Genomic DNA, 16,123 nt, shown 5'->3' with positions numbered 1-16,123 from the left:
TCTAGAGACAAAATCTCTGGGATGAACCACGTCCACCAAAAGCCTATGACGAGAGGCAGTGCTTCTGACCCCCGCTGAAGCAGTTTATTCTTTCAATGAACAAGACCCATTTTGACACAGTATGACTTAAGAGCATGCACTCTCTTGGCTAAATCATAGAAAGTGCACGGCCTCAGGCACTTTCTTCCAGAAAACAAAAAAGAATTCGTTTTTTGTGCAAACTACTGAATTAACCCTAAGGCTCCGACAAAGCACAAAACTGTTTAACATTGTGGGGGACGCATAGAAAGAAGCAATGCCAAAAGCAATAGGCCTGGCTTTGTGACAGGGCACGTACAGTCAGATACAACAGGAAAACTGAGAACACAGAGCCACAGATACCAATATTTCAGGCACGCTGGAAACATATAAACATGCACTCATGTTCACCCAGACAAAAGTACAGACACGGATGTGCAATTAAATACCAATGCCAAATTACTCCTCATTTTGGGATGTGCACTTTACAAACACATCAATGGGAACTAAAGTAAATTAAGTTGCCTGCATGTTCATTACATCCTAGTTCCACGGTTGTGGGCAGAGTCTCTTGGGTAAATTAGATCCCCTGCCAACAGTGCGGCTAGGGCCTCCTGATGAAAGTGTGAGAACGAAAATGGACTACACTTTCCTACTGCCTTACTGCTTTCAAATGCGTCCAATAGACGATGCCGAAAAAGACTCAAGTCAAAAGAGCCTTCTGAATAGTCTGCCTTACAGACATATTGCCATATAACAATCAAACACTAAGTAAAACCACATTTACAAAACTGACAGCGCACCAGATTGCACAGTAACCAGGGATACTTGAACTACAGTATTTTTCGATGGCATTCGCATAAAGGAAACAGACAATGGCAAACTCAATAGGTCTGATGCTGGCTGCTAGCTTCTCTCGCTTTGTCTATGCTTGTATTTTATAAAAGTTTATTGTTGGAGAACTGCTGGGCCCTCGTGAATCTTAAATGGCTTAAAGCTAAAATATGTTATGGAGTTCCAAAATGCAAGGCTGCCCTAGTAATCAAAGGCACTAGCGGGAACTACTTGGAGTGTGGGTGTGCTCCTTGTGAAAGAGCAGAATGCCGTCCCCCACAGTCCAGTTAGCCCAGTTGTCTGCCCCACTGCCCCATGCCTTACTGAAGTGGGTGGAAGAAACTTATGATTGACAAAACAACTGGTCAATGGATGGAGAGGGCTGGATGAAAGCACCTTTAAGTAAGAAGTATATTATCATATCATGTTACTGCAAATCAAAACGTCTTGGCTAATTGCACAACTTAATATTTACATGGGCACGGTTCCTTTCAACTGCTGCCTCAGAAGCTGAAAAGGTGATGTTTTCCTGAGACACCACAAGCTGCACCACACAAAACGTTTGAATAAAGGTAGTTTTACAGTATGATAAATAGAAGTAAAATAAACAAACAGTCACTTCCTGATGTGGACTAAATGAAAGGGTCATATACCTTAGTGTGATGACAAAACTCAACACATACTGAATGCCAGTGTTCAGCCAAGTGCTGAAGGAAGCTTACCCTATTGCCCCTCTCTAAAAATTGCATTAGATTTTTGCGACAGCTGAAATAATCTCTTTCAAATCTAATGTGGCAGGAGAGTTACAAAATAATTTTTTGTGTGTTTCATATCATGGCAACAGAATCTAGATTTTAAATTGACAACGTGTAACCTCCTTAAAGCTACTAATGTATGGCTATGCAAACATTCTCTTTATGTTTGCAAAGCGTTCAACAGTACATTTGTGCTCAACTCTGTTGCCACCTGCATACGTACATTCTCGTTCTAGTGATGCCCTAGCCATACCCTAGCTCTGATATCAAGTACACATCTTAAAGTTAGCCTTGTATTTATATTTCGGTCAGGAAACAATGACAATTCAGGAGACAATCCAATATACTATGTTAGACTTGCTATGTGCTTCCGTTGGGAAGATACACCAATGACTCAACAAGCATCATTGCCCCTAAAAGCCAGAATTAGCCAGTAGTAAAATGGTTTCTGGTTCTGGCAAAAGAAAAGCAGAACGAGTGCTAGACCTCAAGATTGTGGAATGCTTTCGGCTGAGGAGAATCATTTCTCTGTTTAGTTGGAATTTCGACAGTACAGAGAAGCACTTCCACCTCACTCATATGTAAAAGGAAGAAACGATACGAGGCACAAAGCGCTTCCGGCTCACTTTTTTAGCTGGATAATAATCGGACCACCAAGAAAGAAGTCTTACATGAAAAAAGTTTCAGATCACTTGAGACCACTTGTTAAGATGGCTTATGCATCAACCTGGCTAATACTAAGTTTAGGTCCCAGTGACTGTGGAATGTCATCAACATCTGCCTGAGGGAAATCCTCCAAACCCGCTGGCCAAACACCACAAGACACAGCTACGTAGGGCATCACGCGATACAAAAGGGGATGATGGACGGAGCGTTTGAGCAAATCAAACACTCAACAGTCCAGCCCGAACTGCCAAGTCATGTCTTCCCTGGACCGGAAACAAGCATCCTGGTAAGCTTGTTTGAACAGGGGTGGCAGAGTGGGCTAAAGAACGGTGATGGATTAAACCCAGATCTGTTGACTGGGTGTGAGTGTTTGATTGGTTCAGATGCTCCGTCCATCACCACCCCCTTTTGTACCGCTTTGTTCGCCATAAGTTGGCAGGGTATGTTCAGACGCGAGTCCCTTGCTCACTTTGCCACTGGATTCAAGCAAGCCGGGCTGAAGACGGCTGAAATGCCAGAAACCGGTCCTCGGAAGCTTGTGTCCGGTCCAGGGAAGGCATGGCTTGGCAGTTCGGGCTGGACTGTTCCCATGAGGCACAGGGTCAGACTGATTTGCATATGGCCATGTCTGAACTGGGGTGGCAGAGTGGGCTAAAGAACGGTGATGGATTAAACCCAGATCTATTGACTGGGTGTGAGTGTTTGATTGGTTCAGATGCTCCGTCCATCACCACCCCCTTTTGTACCGCTTTGTTCGCCATAAGTTGGCAGGGTATGTTCAGACGTGAGTCCCTTGCTCACTTTGCCACTGGATTCAAGCAAGCCGGGCTGAAGACGGCTGAAATGCCAGAAACCGGTCATCGGAAGCTTGTTTCCGGTCCAGGGAAGGCATGGCTTGGCAGTTCGGGCTGGACTGTTCCCATGAGGCACAGGGTCAGACTGATTTGCATATGGCCATATCTGAACTGGGGTGGCAGAGTGGGCTAAAGAACGGTGATGGATTAAACCCAGATCTGTTGACTGGGTGTAAGTGTTTGATTGGTTCAGATGCTCCGTCCATCACCACCACCCCCTTTTGTACTACCTAGGCATCAGACATTTCAACTCCCTGCTCATTCAGAAATCGTGAAAAGACGCTGGGGCTGAATAGGTCACAACCTCCACAAGCCTGCATCAAACATCAGCGGGCAGGCCCTGACCTGGAAAAGGAACAGAGGAAGTCCAAGAAACACTTATAACCGAGGCCTCGAGGTTGAACTGCATGGGAGTCAGATTGAAAGAAAAGCCCAGGACAGAGGTGGCTGGAGAGTCCTGGTTGATGGTCTGTACTCCCGCGAGAGGTAGTAGGCATGATTAAGTATTGGCTGTGGCATGCCCAACCAAAGGAAACAGAGGTGTTAGGTCTGGTATTTTACTTTTGATGGCCTCATTGACTATAGGGAAGGCTAAAAGACTATAAGTTCTTATGGCTGTGAGGCAAGTCTTTCAGGAATCAAATGTCACTCTGTGTCAGCCAGGTGAAGCAAATAAGACATAACTTCATTCAGGTTTAGGTAGCTCAGTGCAAATATAAGGCAGCATGCTTTGAAAGATACAACTGAAACCACAATGGTGATCGAGATCTGGTAAAGGGTCAACCAAGGAGTGCAAGATAAGAAATGGCTGCGTATCGCAATGTCCAAATGGAGGTTGGGACATCTAGTGTTATCTCTCTATCTAAAGTGGTATGGGGATTGTTGACTTCTTAGAGCAATCAACTAAATAGCACTTACTTTCTTTTTAAGACATGAGCTTTTGGAAGACCGAGCTGTTATTAAAATGTCTCTTTAAAACCAAATTACTTTTTTGCATCATCTAGTAATTTTTTATTTTAAAGAACAGTAACAGTCTGTGTATGGATAACTGATACATGACTGAAATATGCAAATGATAAATTAAAATTTGCATTACAAAGTATTTTCAATTCCATGGGAACATACACTAAGTCAACACACAAAGAGCCCAGAGGTTATGAGTATAAGTCTGCTGAGTATGTGGAACACATATAGCAAACACTAGAAGGGACAGAGAAGAGCAGGGAAGGTTACCCTTTTTAAGGACGGTTCCCCACACACCTGAGGTGTCATGTTTCATCATAAGGGTGCCTCCTTCCATCAAGAACCTGGTCTTGGTGCGGGCTACAACCCCCTCTCATCGAGGGAGGAGCTCAGGAATGTTTTTTCAATTTGAGCACATGGGTTGTACTAAGAACCCTATGTGAGCGTGGTGTGTGAATACATGTGATGTGCAGTGCTAGCGTGAATGTGTACCCCTACAGAGCTAGTTATCAGAAACTTTATTAAGTTATCCTGTGATAGGATTAAAAACAATGAGCTGATAATGAGACTGTCAGAATTCACGACAGCTATATTAACAAGATCAACATGTTTCGGCCTTTGGTGACCTATCAGAGTATCTTGGCCTTCATCAGGATCAGAGAGACAGCTACTGCAACTAGTGAATGTATAAAAGAAATTGTAAAAACTGTGATATATACAGAACCAGAAATTTGTGTGTTCAGTGAGTTCACCGCTAGGACCTACAGTGAGACAAAACCCATGTGGCCAGGGGTCTAAGCTGGGAGTTAGACTACAACACTCTCAAAGGCAGACTCATAGAGAAACCCTGAGGGGCTGCGCCTGGAAGGACAAGTAATAGCTTGTGCGCGCCGTTAGGGAAGGAAGAACCAAACAAAATTTCTGAGGCAACCCTGTGTTAGCACGCGCTTGCCCTGGCAGTGGACAACGGGTTGTGGGTGCATCCGTACAGATAGGTTGACCCAAGGTGGAACCGTTGGATGGCGGACTCGCGGTACTTGTCGCGGGTCTGGGGGGCATAGTAAGGCTTGTGGAGCACAAAGATAGCAAGGTAACCGGCTACCCTTTGTGGGAGCCTAAACTGACAAACAAGAGTATACGAGGCAAGAGAACCCCTGTGAGGGAGTCCGAGGCACAGAAAGCTGCCTAAGGGGTTCGGGTCGTGGTCCGAGCCAGGCTGAGGTAGTCGCGCTACCGGGGCAGTGGTCCTGGAGTAACTTACAGCTCAGATGTAGCGAGGTCTTTTGGGCGTGCATCCAGCCGGCAGGATATGCTGTGAGATTGAACATGCCGTATTTAGCTGCGCGTCAATTTCTGTTCAGACGGACCGGGACACTTGGGAATTGTAGTTTAGAGATTGCTCACCTAGGGAATCGTAGTTCCATCTTGGGCATGATGACGCAAGGTCAGTGGGAACTATAGGAATGGTAGTCGGACACTCGCAGACATAGCGGCGAGGAGCAATGAACTAGGGAATATACTCAAAGGAGTGGGCTGGTCCAGAGGGAGCCAGCTGGAAAATGGTGCCAATACACAGTTAGAGCCGATGTTAGGCGTGAGGCTCCAAGGGGATCACACAGTGCGTCACGAAACAGTCAGCTTAGGCTGTGGAGTGGATTGAGCAGACGTGTGTAGAACTGCCAGGAGGTGCTCTCGGGGGTGCGAAGTCAAGTAGAGGTGCCTGTTTCAAGAAGGTAGAGGTGGTAAATATACTAGCCGCATGGGTAAGAAACAGGAAACAAGGCTTATGCCAGGGGCCCAGTGACAAGGTATAATGAAGCTTGCATGCGCGGTCGATCGCAATGGAGCAGTGGTGTACTAGGTCAGGGCGAGCCATGGGATATCATCAATGAGTCCCGCATTGGATGTATTCAGCCTAAAGACCCAACGCTGCTCTACCCTTAGGGGTCGCTGGGTGAGGTCAGGTGTTAAGGCGCCAAAGTTGGGTTTGCCCAACACTGTCCATGTTAGTAAGTCTGCCTGATGGTGCATCTCGAAAAAATGTTTGGTCAGTCGCGTGTTTTGTTTGGAACATCTAATGGTGCTCTTATGTTCGTGAATGCAGATTTTGCGTGTAGGCATTCCCACATAGTCCGCAGGGCCAAGTGATAAGGTAAATGACTTGCTCACTATTGCAATTTGTGTGGTGCTTTAGCTCCCATGGTCTGGTGGTGCCAATATCTATTTTTTTGGTGGCATGACTGAGCACAGACTGAACACGACCCACAGGGATAGTGACCTTGTAGAGATGGCAAATGCCATTGGGTGTTATGTTTCTGTGGAAAATGGATGGATCAGCAGAAAGAAGCCAAATTCCTCTGTACCAAAGAACCGGTGACTCCGTATTTTTATGTTCTAACAAAAATCCCCAAACCCCAGAGACCACCACCTGGGAGACCCATCATCTCAGGAATTAGATCCGTTTTGGAGCCATTATCACAGTTTGTGGACAACTTCATACGCCCTTTAGTCCGATTGATGCCAACATACTTGCAGGACACAAAGGACGTCCTTAAGTTACTCTGAGGGATAGAATTTGATACAAAAACAGACTACCTTGTGTCTTTTGACTTAGAGTCACTATATACGTGCATCCCTCAGGACCAGACTCTGGCCACAATCGAACACCTCTTGAATATACATCCGCCAGATACCATTACACCTATTCCATTCATCATGAGATGTGCCACCATGGCAACGAAAGAGAACTTCTTCCTCTTTGAGACACAACTCTATCTCCAGGTGTCTGGCACATCAATGGGGAGTACCTTTGCGTCAATTCTGGCAAAACCTTTTATGCACGTGTTTGAGGAGGAGGTCGCCTTATCATCCACTACTCTCTTCCAGACCCACATTTGTCTCTGGAAGAGATACATCAATTACATGTTTGTGGTCTGGAGAGGCGATAAGACGACCCTTAACACTTTTTACAGTTGGCTCAACACCTGTAATGACCATCTCAGGTTCACATGTGAATATAGCAAAGAAAAACTTTGCTTTCCTGGACCTCAACATTTATCCATCAGGTGGCCAGTTGGAAAGCAAATTATACACCAAACCTATGGCCCGAAATGCCTTACTTCACTACGAAAGCTATCACTCCAAATTGCTGCATGGGAATCTTCCCTTCAGCCAACTTTTTAGGCTGCGGCATAACTGTTTCAGCACTGACAAATACAAAGAACATGCCCAGATCCTAAGAAATAACCTTCTTGACAGACACTACCCTAAGGCCTCAGTCAAGATATAAGCTAAATGCGCAATAAATATCAACAGCGACGCCCTATTGGACAATCCAGCCAACAGACCCATACAAACAAGGTTGGTGTGAGTCAACACCTTTAGTTCTCTCTCAAACATAGTGATGAAGTCAATATTGCTGAATTGGAACATCCTTAACAAAGCTTAGCCAGTTACCTTGCTATCTGTGTGCTCCACACGCCTTACTATGCCCTTCCAGACAAGCGACAAGTACTGCGAGTCCGCCATCCCACTGCTCCACCTCGGGGCAATCTATCTGTACGGATGCACCCACAACCCATTGTCCACTGCCAGGGCACGCACATGCTAACACAGAGTTGCCTCAGAAGTTCCGTTTGGTTCTTCCTTCCCTAACGGCGCGCACAAGCAATTACTGGTCCTTCCAGGCGCAGCACCCCAGGGTTCCTCTATGAGTCTGCATTTGGAGGTGTTGTAGTCTAACGCCCAGCTTAGAGCTCTGGCCACACGGGTGGTGTTTTGGCATGTCATAACTCCACACATTGTTTGCTTTGAAATAACACAATGATACAACATTAGTTTGCCTGTCTCCACTCTGAACACAACTCTCCTACGAGCACCCCTTCACAAAGGTATGCTCTTAGCCATGTCGGCACCGCTGTTTGAGCAAACTGACGCCCTCTGCCTGCCACTCTCTGACCAACGTACATCCGAACTTTGCCTCTTTTTCTCCCTCTCCGAGTTCACCTCTTCTCTTCTTCAGGTTGGGTTAGCGTACATACCTTTGGCTAAAATAGCCCCGGACAGAAGCGGTAACTATATCAACCTAAATAGGTAAGTACTGCATTGTACCATTGTTACAAAAAATGTAATTGTGTTATTCCCAGAACTGGGTATTTAAAAGGTCATTGATCTGAATGGGGCAGGTCCCTGGTCCTGATAAAATCCCCCAAGACTTAATAAAACATGATATAGAAGTGTGGGGACCATATATAAATTCTCTTAGCAATGCAATAGTTGAGTTTGCACCAAAACCTGAAACAAAAAAGGGCAAATCGGTATGATCCAGCGAATTATCGCCCTATCAGTTTGATTGATATCACACAAAATATTTTTGCTAGGCATATTTTAAGTAGATTAATGGAGTGGATTGAAGAGGCCAAACTATTGTTGAGATACCAAGCTGGGTTTAGGAAAAAAACTAGTACAATTGATCAAGTGTTTAGATTCATGTGCATATGTTGGAAGTACAAAAATATAAGGAAAGGCAGTTTGTATATTGCCTTCGTGGATCTAAAGGCAGCATTCGACTTGATACCCCGGAACAGGTTGTGGGACTCACTGAAATGTTTAGAGTACCAGTCGAATTGCTCGTGCAGATAATAAGGCTCCACAATGGAAACTTTGCCAAAGTAAGATGGGGCCCAGGGAAAACTTACAAAGGCAATACCAGTGAGAAGGGGAGTATGCCAAGGGTGCGTGTTGGCACCCACTCTGTTTTCTCTTTATGTAAATGACATTCCCAAACACCTGAAAGGTTGCAATAATGATTCACCTAAGCTGGGAGGCGAAGTAGTGCCAGCACTATTATTTGCCGTTGATACTATTTTAATCTTGCATACCCCTAGGGGACTGCAATGTTTAATGGATTCCTTTTATATGTACTGTAATGAGGAAGGCCTTGAAATAAATTCCACCAAAACTAAATACATGTCAATAACCCCACATAGATCCCTTAAAGAGAACTTAATGTTAAATGACCAGAGATTGGAATATGTACAAAGTTTTAACTACCTAGGCATCACATTGGATACAAAACTGACCTGGAAGCCACAACTGGAAAAAAATAGGATAATTTTGCTTCAAAACTCAACCCCCATTTTCAGGAAGCATGGGGCAAGTATCTCTAAAGCGGTGTCCCCAGCCTTTGAGGTTTTTAAATTTAAAGCCCAATCAGCGGCCCTATATGGAGCAGAAATTTGGGGGCCACATTGTAAAAAGAATTTTGAATTGGGAAAAACAACTTCTTCCGGAAGTTGTTAAGGCTTCCAAGCAGGACACATTTGATTCCAGTTGTTTTAGATCTTAACATTAAACGAACAGATAACCATGCTCTATAACATCCCCTCCTATTCTGGGTGAGGATTTAGTCAACACCAGACTTATTAAACTATAAAGAAGGTCTGGAGGAGATCATGAAAATGGACCGAATTAAGGATTTCCCAAGGCTTAAACACGTGGCACTGTGGATGAAGAAGATAGGCCTGTCTCACTTTTGGGATGAGCCATCACAACTGACTGCGGCGTGTAGAAAGGTGTTAAAGTCATCCTTCTGGGCCCACATCAATGATAATGTGTTACATAGTTCTGGTATGGGAACATTAACATCAAGATTCCTTCTTTTTAAAGATGTAGCACATTTTGAATCATTTATAGATGAAGTACGACCCCCAATAGCAAAATCTTTGTTTCTGAAATTCAGATACGAGATCCTACAGACAAATGCAAATAAATCTAGATGGGGCAATAACCACGATGCTAGGAGTTGTGAACGGTGCACGTTATGAACAAAAGAATCCAGGGAAGATGACCTACCAGTGACGTTACAAAACTTGAAGGGGCCCCCCTGCAAAGTACATGGAGGGGGGCCTCCTCCCAGCACCCCAGCCCACCACCTTCCTCTTTCCCCCACCACCCAAAAATCTGGTATATTTTTCTTTGAAACCGCCAACATTTAATGAAATGCCTCTCGTTCAAAATTTTTATAAGAAAGTGGGAAACACTCTTAATATATAAACTACACCATTTGTAACATTATTGTCAAGAGCAAATTATTTAACTGAGACAACAATCACATACGTCCTTACCACCACCCCCACCACCACCACCGCAGCAGACTGGACCTGTGTTATGGGATACGTTCTCACCACCACCACAGTAGACTGGACCTGTGCTGTATGAGATACGTCCTCATTACCACCACAGTAGACTGGACCTGTTTTATAGGCTACGTCCTCTCCACCACAGTAGACTGGACCTGTGCTGAGTGGGATGCATCCTCATTACCTCCACCACCACCACCACAGTAGACTGGACCTGTGCTGTATGGGATACGTCCTCATCACTACCACCACCACCACAGTAGACTGGGCCGGTGTTATGGGCTACGTTCTCACTACGTGGGATGCATCCCCATTACCACCACCACTACCACCACAACCACAACCACAGTAGACTGGACCTGTGCTGTAAGGGATACGTCCTCATCACCACTGATGGATGGACATCTATGTCTCCGATTGGTTGTAGACTTGCAGGCCTGCATTTCAACCTGTTTGCTCCTCACCACCATCTCCTTCTGTCTCAAACAGCTCCCTTTTTCAACCTCGACACACAAAATGCCCCCCAAAAACATGCCATTGAGAATAATATCACCTCCCCTTCCCCCGTACAGACCTCAGGCAGCGACTACAAAACTCCACTCAACACAGCCAATGAGATTGGCCTCCTCACCCTCTGGCTCCCGTCTTGCCCTGTACCCCACTCTTCCACTGTTGACCTCTACATTTCCTCAGCCGATGGCTGGTAAACCCTTAATAGCATAAAGCAATCCCAACTACCGTACCAGCGATTGTCACTAGGACCAACCATTTTTCAATCATCAACTTGATAAAAGTGACCACATCCTCCCTCCGACTCCCACTGGCTGCCTCTTTGCTCCTGCCCAGATCTGAGAAGACGGTCCTTTTTATGACGCCGCAAAGGTCCCCTGGACCAATGCGACAATCTGCTTTATCCTATCCTCCATCATTCTGCTGGAGTTGGAGCCTTTCCCCAATCTGCATATGGTGCAAGCCCACAGCTTCACCATCAGTTAGAATGAGATAATGCATGGGCAACGTCATTGTCATCCTATGCCCTAAATATGATGCTGTAATTCAGGCACCCAGAGACAAGCATCTGACAGAGTTGTAGGTGGCAGACATCATGGGCAGACTGCTTCTTTACAGGGTGCACCACTGCCACAGTATGCACATTAAACAGACCCTGCGTGTTCCTGAATTGATCGCCCAGCAATGCCAAAGCCACCAGAAGAAAAAAGAATTCTAAAAAGGCGAAACTCTGACCCTCCCTTCCAGTCCACTGCTCTGCACACCGTCTTCCCCACCAAAAATCACTCCTCCTACATAATCTGATTAGATCCGAAAAGATCAATGTGCCTCCTCACCCAGATCACACACACAGATTGTGTTAAAATACTTCAGAAACACCCTCCACGCTTTCAAATCTGACCTCACCCCGACTGACTATCTGGCTGTATGATGCGCCCAGCCCTGCCCTGGCAGTGCCAAACCAAGTCTCCTGCAAAAAGTCCTTCCTGCCGTCACCATTCTGCATGCTACATTCAGAAGGCCTCAAAGCGCTTGAATGATCTTCACTTTAATTTTCCTTTTCACCAACATGTCGTGGAACAAATGTACCATTGACAGTTGTTGTCTGCTGGTAACCTTGCCTCGATACTCCGAGAATTAATCTTAACCCCTAGGAATGGCAAAACTGCACACAGAACCAATGGAAGACCAACATCTAACATGAAATTCTGAAAACAGGATAGCCACTCATTACAATGTCTGGAGTTCTGAGGGCAGCAGAAAAGAAAATGTCCAGCTAGAGCAACCCAGATGACACCTCTGATATAAAAGTAAGAAGAAATACACTTCAAAAAGGAACTAAACGTCTGAAAAATGCACAAGAGATGGAAAAGCCCATTCGTAAAGCCTTATTCATGAACATCTGACCTTCAGACTGCATGCCTGACATGTCATAATCTCCGGGAGGAAGCAGTCACACTGTGTCACTGTTCGCCATATACACCCCTACTTCTGCACCAGTCCCATAACATTACATAAGGACAAATTCATTGTTGTTAGGCATAGGGATATTAAGTGATTGGCCCAGAATCACAGGAAGCTGACCTGATGCCGAAACTCGAACCTGCTCTAAAGTCGGCAGCTCTGGTCACTACGCCACACCATCTTCTCGCTTCTGCAGCCGCTCATGGGCTCAGGCACCCGTGGAAAATGAACTTAATTTCTGCAGCGCTGTGAAAGGGAATTGGAAATGAAAGGGCAGGGGCCTCGGAAGGAAAGTAATTTAGATTTTAATGCCAGGAAGGGCTTCCAGTACGTTACACCTTGACCCGCATGAGTCTTCATTCACTGGGGGGGCAGTGAATTAGGCCACGTGGCCTCACAGCTGGGGTACCTTGGCTCGGGGCGCCCAGTATCTGGACATAACAATCAGTCTTCCTGAACTGCTGTTAGGGTCTCTGGGCGCCCGAAGTGGTGTTTCTAGATTTGCAGAGCGCCGATTTGTGATGCTGACATGTCTTGTGTGACGCTTTGACACTTTACCCCAGTCACCTGAACAAGAAAGCTGGTGCACCCTTGGCTCTTCCGTCTTGGTATTTTTGTGTGTGTTTTTTTGCAGTTGAGAAACTGTCGCTTAGTCTTAACTAAAATATAAACAAGCATTTGCAATGCAATGGTCTCGGCATCATTAAAGGTAGAGCTATTGGCATTGCTCATGACATTTTTTTTCTTTAAATCAAAAATAAAACTCTGCACTCACCACCACTCTGCACTCACCACCACTCTGCACTCACCACTCACCACCACTCTGCACTCACCACCACTCTGCACTCACCACTCACCACCACTCTGCACTCACCACCACTCACCACCACTCTGCACTCACCACCACTCACCACCACTCTGCACTCACCACCACTCACCACCACTCTGCACTCACCACCACTCACCACCACTCTGCACTCACCACCACTCACCACCACTCTGCACTCACCACCACTCACCACCACTCTGCACTCACCTGCACTCACCACCACTCTGCACTCACCTGCACTCACCACCACTCTGCACTCACCACTCACCACCACTCTGCACTCACCACTCACCACCACTCTGCACTCACCACTCACCACCACTCTGCACTCACCACTCACCACCACTCTGCACTCACCACTCACCACCACTCTGCACTCACCACTCACCACCACTCTGCACTCACCACTCACCACCACTCTGCACTCACCACTCACCACCACTCTGCACTCACCACTCACCACCACTCTGCACTCACCACTCTGCACTCACCACTCACCACCACTCTGCACTCACCACTCACCACCACTCTGCACTCTGCACTCACCACCACTCTGCACTCACCACCACTCTGCACTCACCACCACTCTGCACTCACCACCACTCTGCACTCACCACCACTCTGCACTCACCACCACTCTGCCCTCACCACCACTCTGCCCTCACCACCACTCTGCCCTCACCACCACTCTGCCCTCACCACCACTCTGCCCTCACCACCACTCTGCCCTCACCACCACTCTGCCCTCACCACCACTCTGCCCTCACCACCACTCTGCCCTCACCACCACTCTGCCCCCACCACCACTCTGCCCCCACCACCACTCTGCCCCCACCACCACTCTGCCCCCACCACCACTCTGCCCTCACCACCACTCTGCCCTCACCACCACTCTGCCCTCACCACCACTCTGCCCTCACCACCACTCTGCCCTCACCACCACTCTGCCCTCACCACCACTCTGCCCTCACCACCACTCTGCCCTCACCACCACTCTGCCCTCACCACCACTCTGCCCACACCACCACTCTGCCCACACCACCACTCTGCCCTCACCACCACTCTGCCCTCACCACCACTCTGCCCTCACCACCACTCTGCACTCACCACCACTCTGCACTCACCACCACTCTGCACTCACCACCACTCTGCACTCACCACCACTCTGCACTCACCACCACTCTGCACTCACCACCACTCTGCACTCACCACCACTCTGCACTCACCACCACTCTGCACTCACCACCACTCTGCACTCACCACTCTGCACTCACCACTCACCACTCTGCACTCACCACTCACCACTCTGCACTCACCACTCTCCACTCTGCACCACTCTCCACTCTGCACCACTCACCACTCTGCACCACTCACCACTCTGCACCACTCACCACTCTGCACCACTCACCACTCTGCACCACTCACCACTCTGCACCACTCACCACTCTGCACTCACCACTCTGCACTCACCACTCTGCACTCACCACTCTGCACTCACCACTCTGCACTCACCACTCTGCACTCACCACTCTGCACTCACCACTCTGCACTCACCACTCTGCACTCACCACTCTGCACTCACCACTCTGCACTCACCACTCTGCACTCACCACTCTGCACTCACCACTCTGCACTCACCACTCTGCACTCACCACTCTGCACTCACCACTCTGCACTCACCACTCTGCACTCACCACTCTGCACTCACCACTCTGCACTCACCACTCTGCACTCACCACTCTGCACTCACCACTCTGCAGGAGGCACCGGCATGTGCGCAGCTCGGAGGGTATAGTTATTAGCTCCTGTGCACTATTTTGATATGGCCGCTAGCATTGTACTCTAATTAGTGTGATCACAACATATAGGCTGTACAATATACTTACAGTGTGAGCTTTAACCTTCAATGCGCACTCCCTCTGTGAGCTCACTTTAGGTGTGTACAACACAGTATCACTGTGTGAACGCAGTGAAGAGTTCACGAATGAGGACAATTTTCAGTGTATGTGTACCACACGTGTGTAAATTATCACGAAGTACCTACACCCAGATTTCCTAACTTTTGTTTCTCCGTTGACTAGGGTGGCTAAACCTTTATAAATCAAAAGATGATATGGAGGGGGGGGGGGGTGTATAGTTCACGAAGCATGCACACAAAGACCTGCACTAACACACACCCCAATGACAGAGTGATGATGTGAGCCAATGGCTTGGAGTGGACGGCGTCATCCTTTCCCGTCTGGTGACGAGTGTAGCACTTATAGAACATTTCCAAATCTCTGCTGTAATATTGTTTCCCAAGTTCATCAGTACAAAGCGACAAGAGCCGCAGCGCCTCATAGGAAGAGAGGGGCCAGGACTGCTGAGTCACATCCAGTGCTGGAATGGTATGAAAAACCATACACTGGGTTTCAGTGTGCAGCAGAGAAAAGCGCGTGGATTCTCGCGAGGCAGACTGGTGAAATCAGGGTCTGACAGTCAACAAATACATTTATTTAAAAGAAAATAAATTGGCTGTTCCAGCTTATTCGTTCCCAGAGAGGCTGCGTTTAAAATCTCTCACAGGGTTAAGACACTCGCGGCCGCCCCGGAAGTCAGACACGGTCGCCTGTGACGGGGGCGGGGCCACGTTCACACCGGAAGAGGAGGCAGGCGGAGTCGTAGCGTCTCGCAGCCCGGGGATCCTGTGAGCGGTGTAGAGCCCCGGGGCCGCGCCAGCAGGAGGTTGGGCGCCGCGTGCTGAGGTAAGGTAAGTTCCAAAAGGCTGGAGCGCGATTGGTGCACTTGTGTGTGTGTATGCTCGTGTGTGTGTGTGTATGTATGTGTGCGACGGTGACGGCGGGGGAGGGGGGGGCTCGGTGCACTTGTGTGTGTGCGCGCGTGTGTGTATGAGTCAGGGGTGGTGTCTCTGTATGTATGTATGTGCGTGCGTGCATGCATGGGCGCGTGTGTGTGTGTATGCGCATGCGTGTGTGGTGCTTGCGCTTCCCAGGAGACAGCGCCTGGCCACAGCGCGCGTTCCAGTTACAAATCGCCTGGAAGGATGCGTGTGGCCAGGACTGTCTCCTGGGAATGATAGTCGCTGACAAA

The 16,123-nt window shown here is 47.6% G+C and overlaps 1 protein-coding gene across 3 annotated transcripts in view; it reads right to left on the bottom strand.

The window, feature by feature from the left end:
* Positions 1 to 16,123, bottom strand: part of RHOT1 (ras homolog family member T1) — a 671,689-nt gene that overhangs the window by 18,638 nt on the left and 636,928 nt on the right. The window lies entirely within an intron of this gene.

The sequence above is a fragment of the Lissotriton vulgaris genome, chromosome 7, assembly GCF_964263255.1.
Source record: "Lissotriton vulgaris chromosome 7, aLisVul1.2, whole genome shotgun sequence".
Lineage (NCBI taxonomy): Eukaryota > Metazoa > Chordata > Amphibia > Caudata > Salamandridae > Lissotriton > Lissotriton vulgaris.
This window is presented reverse-complemented; position numbering and strand designations above follow the sequence as displayed.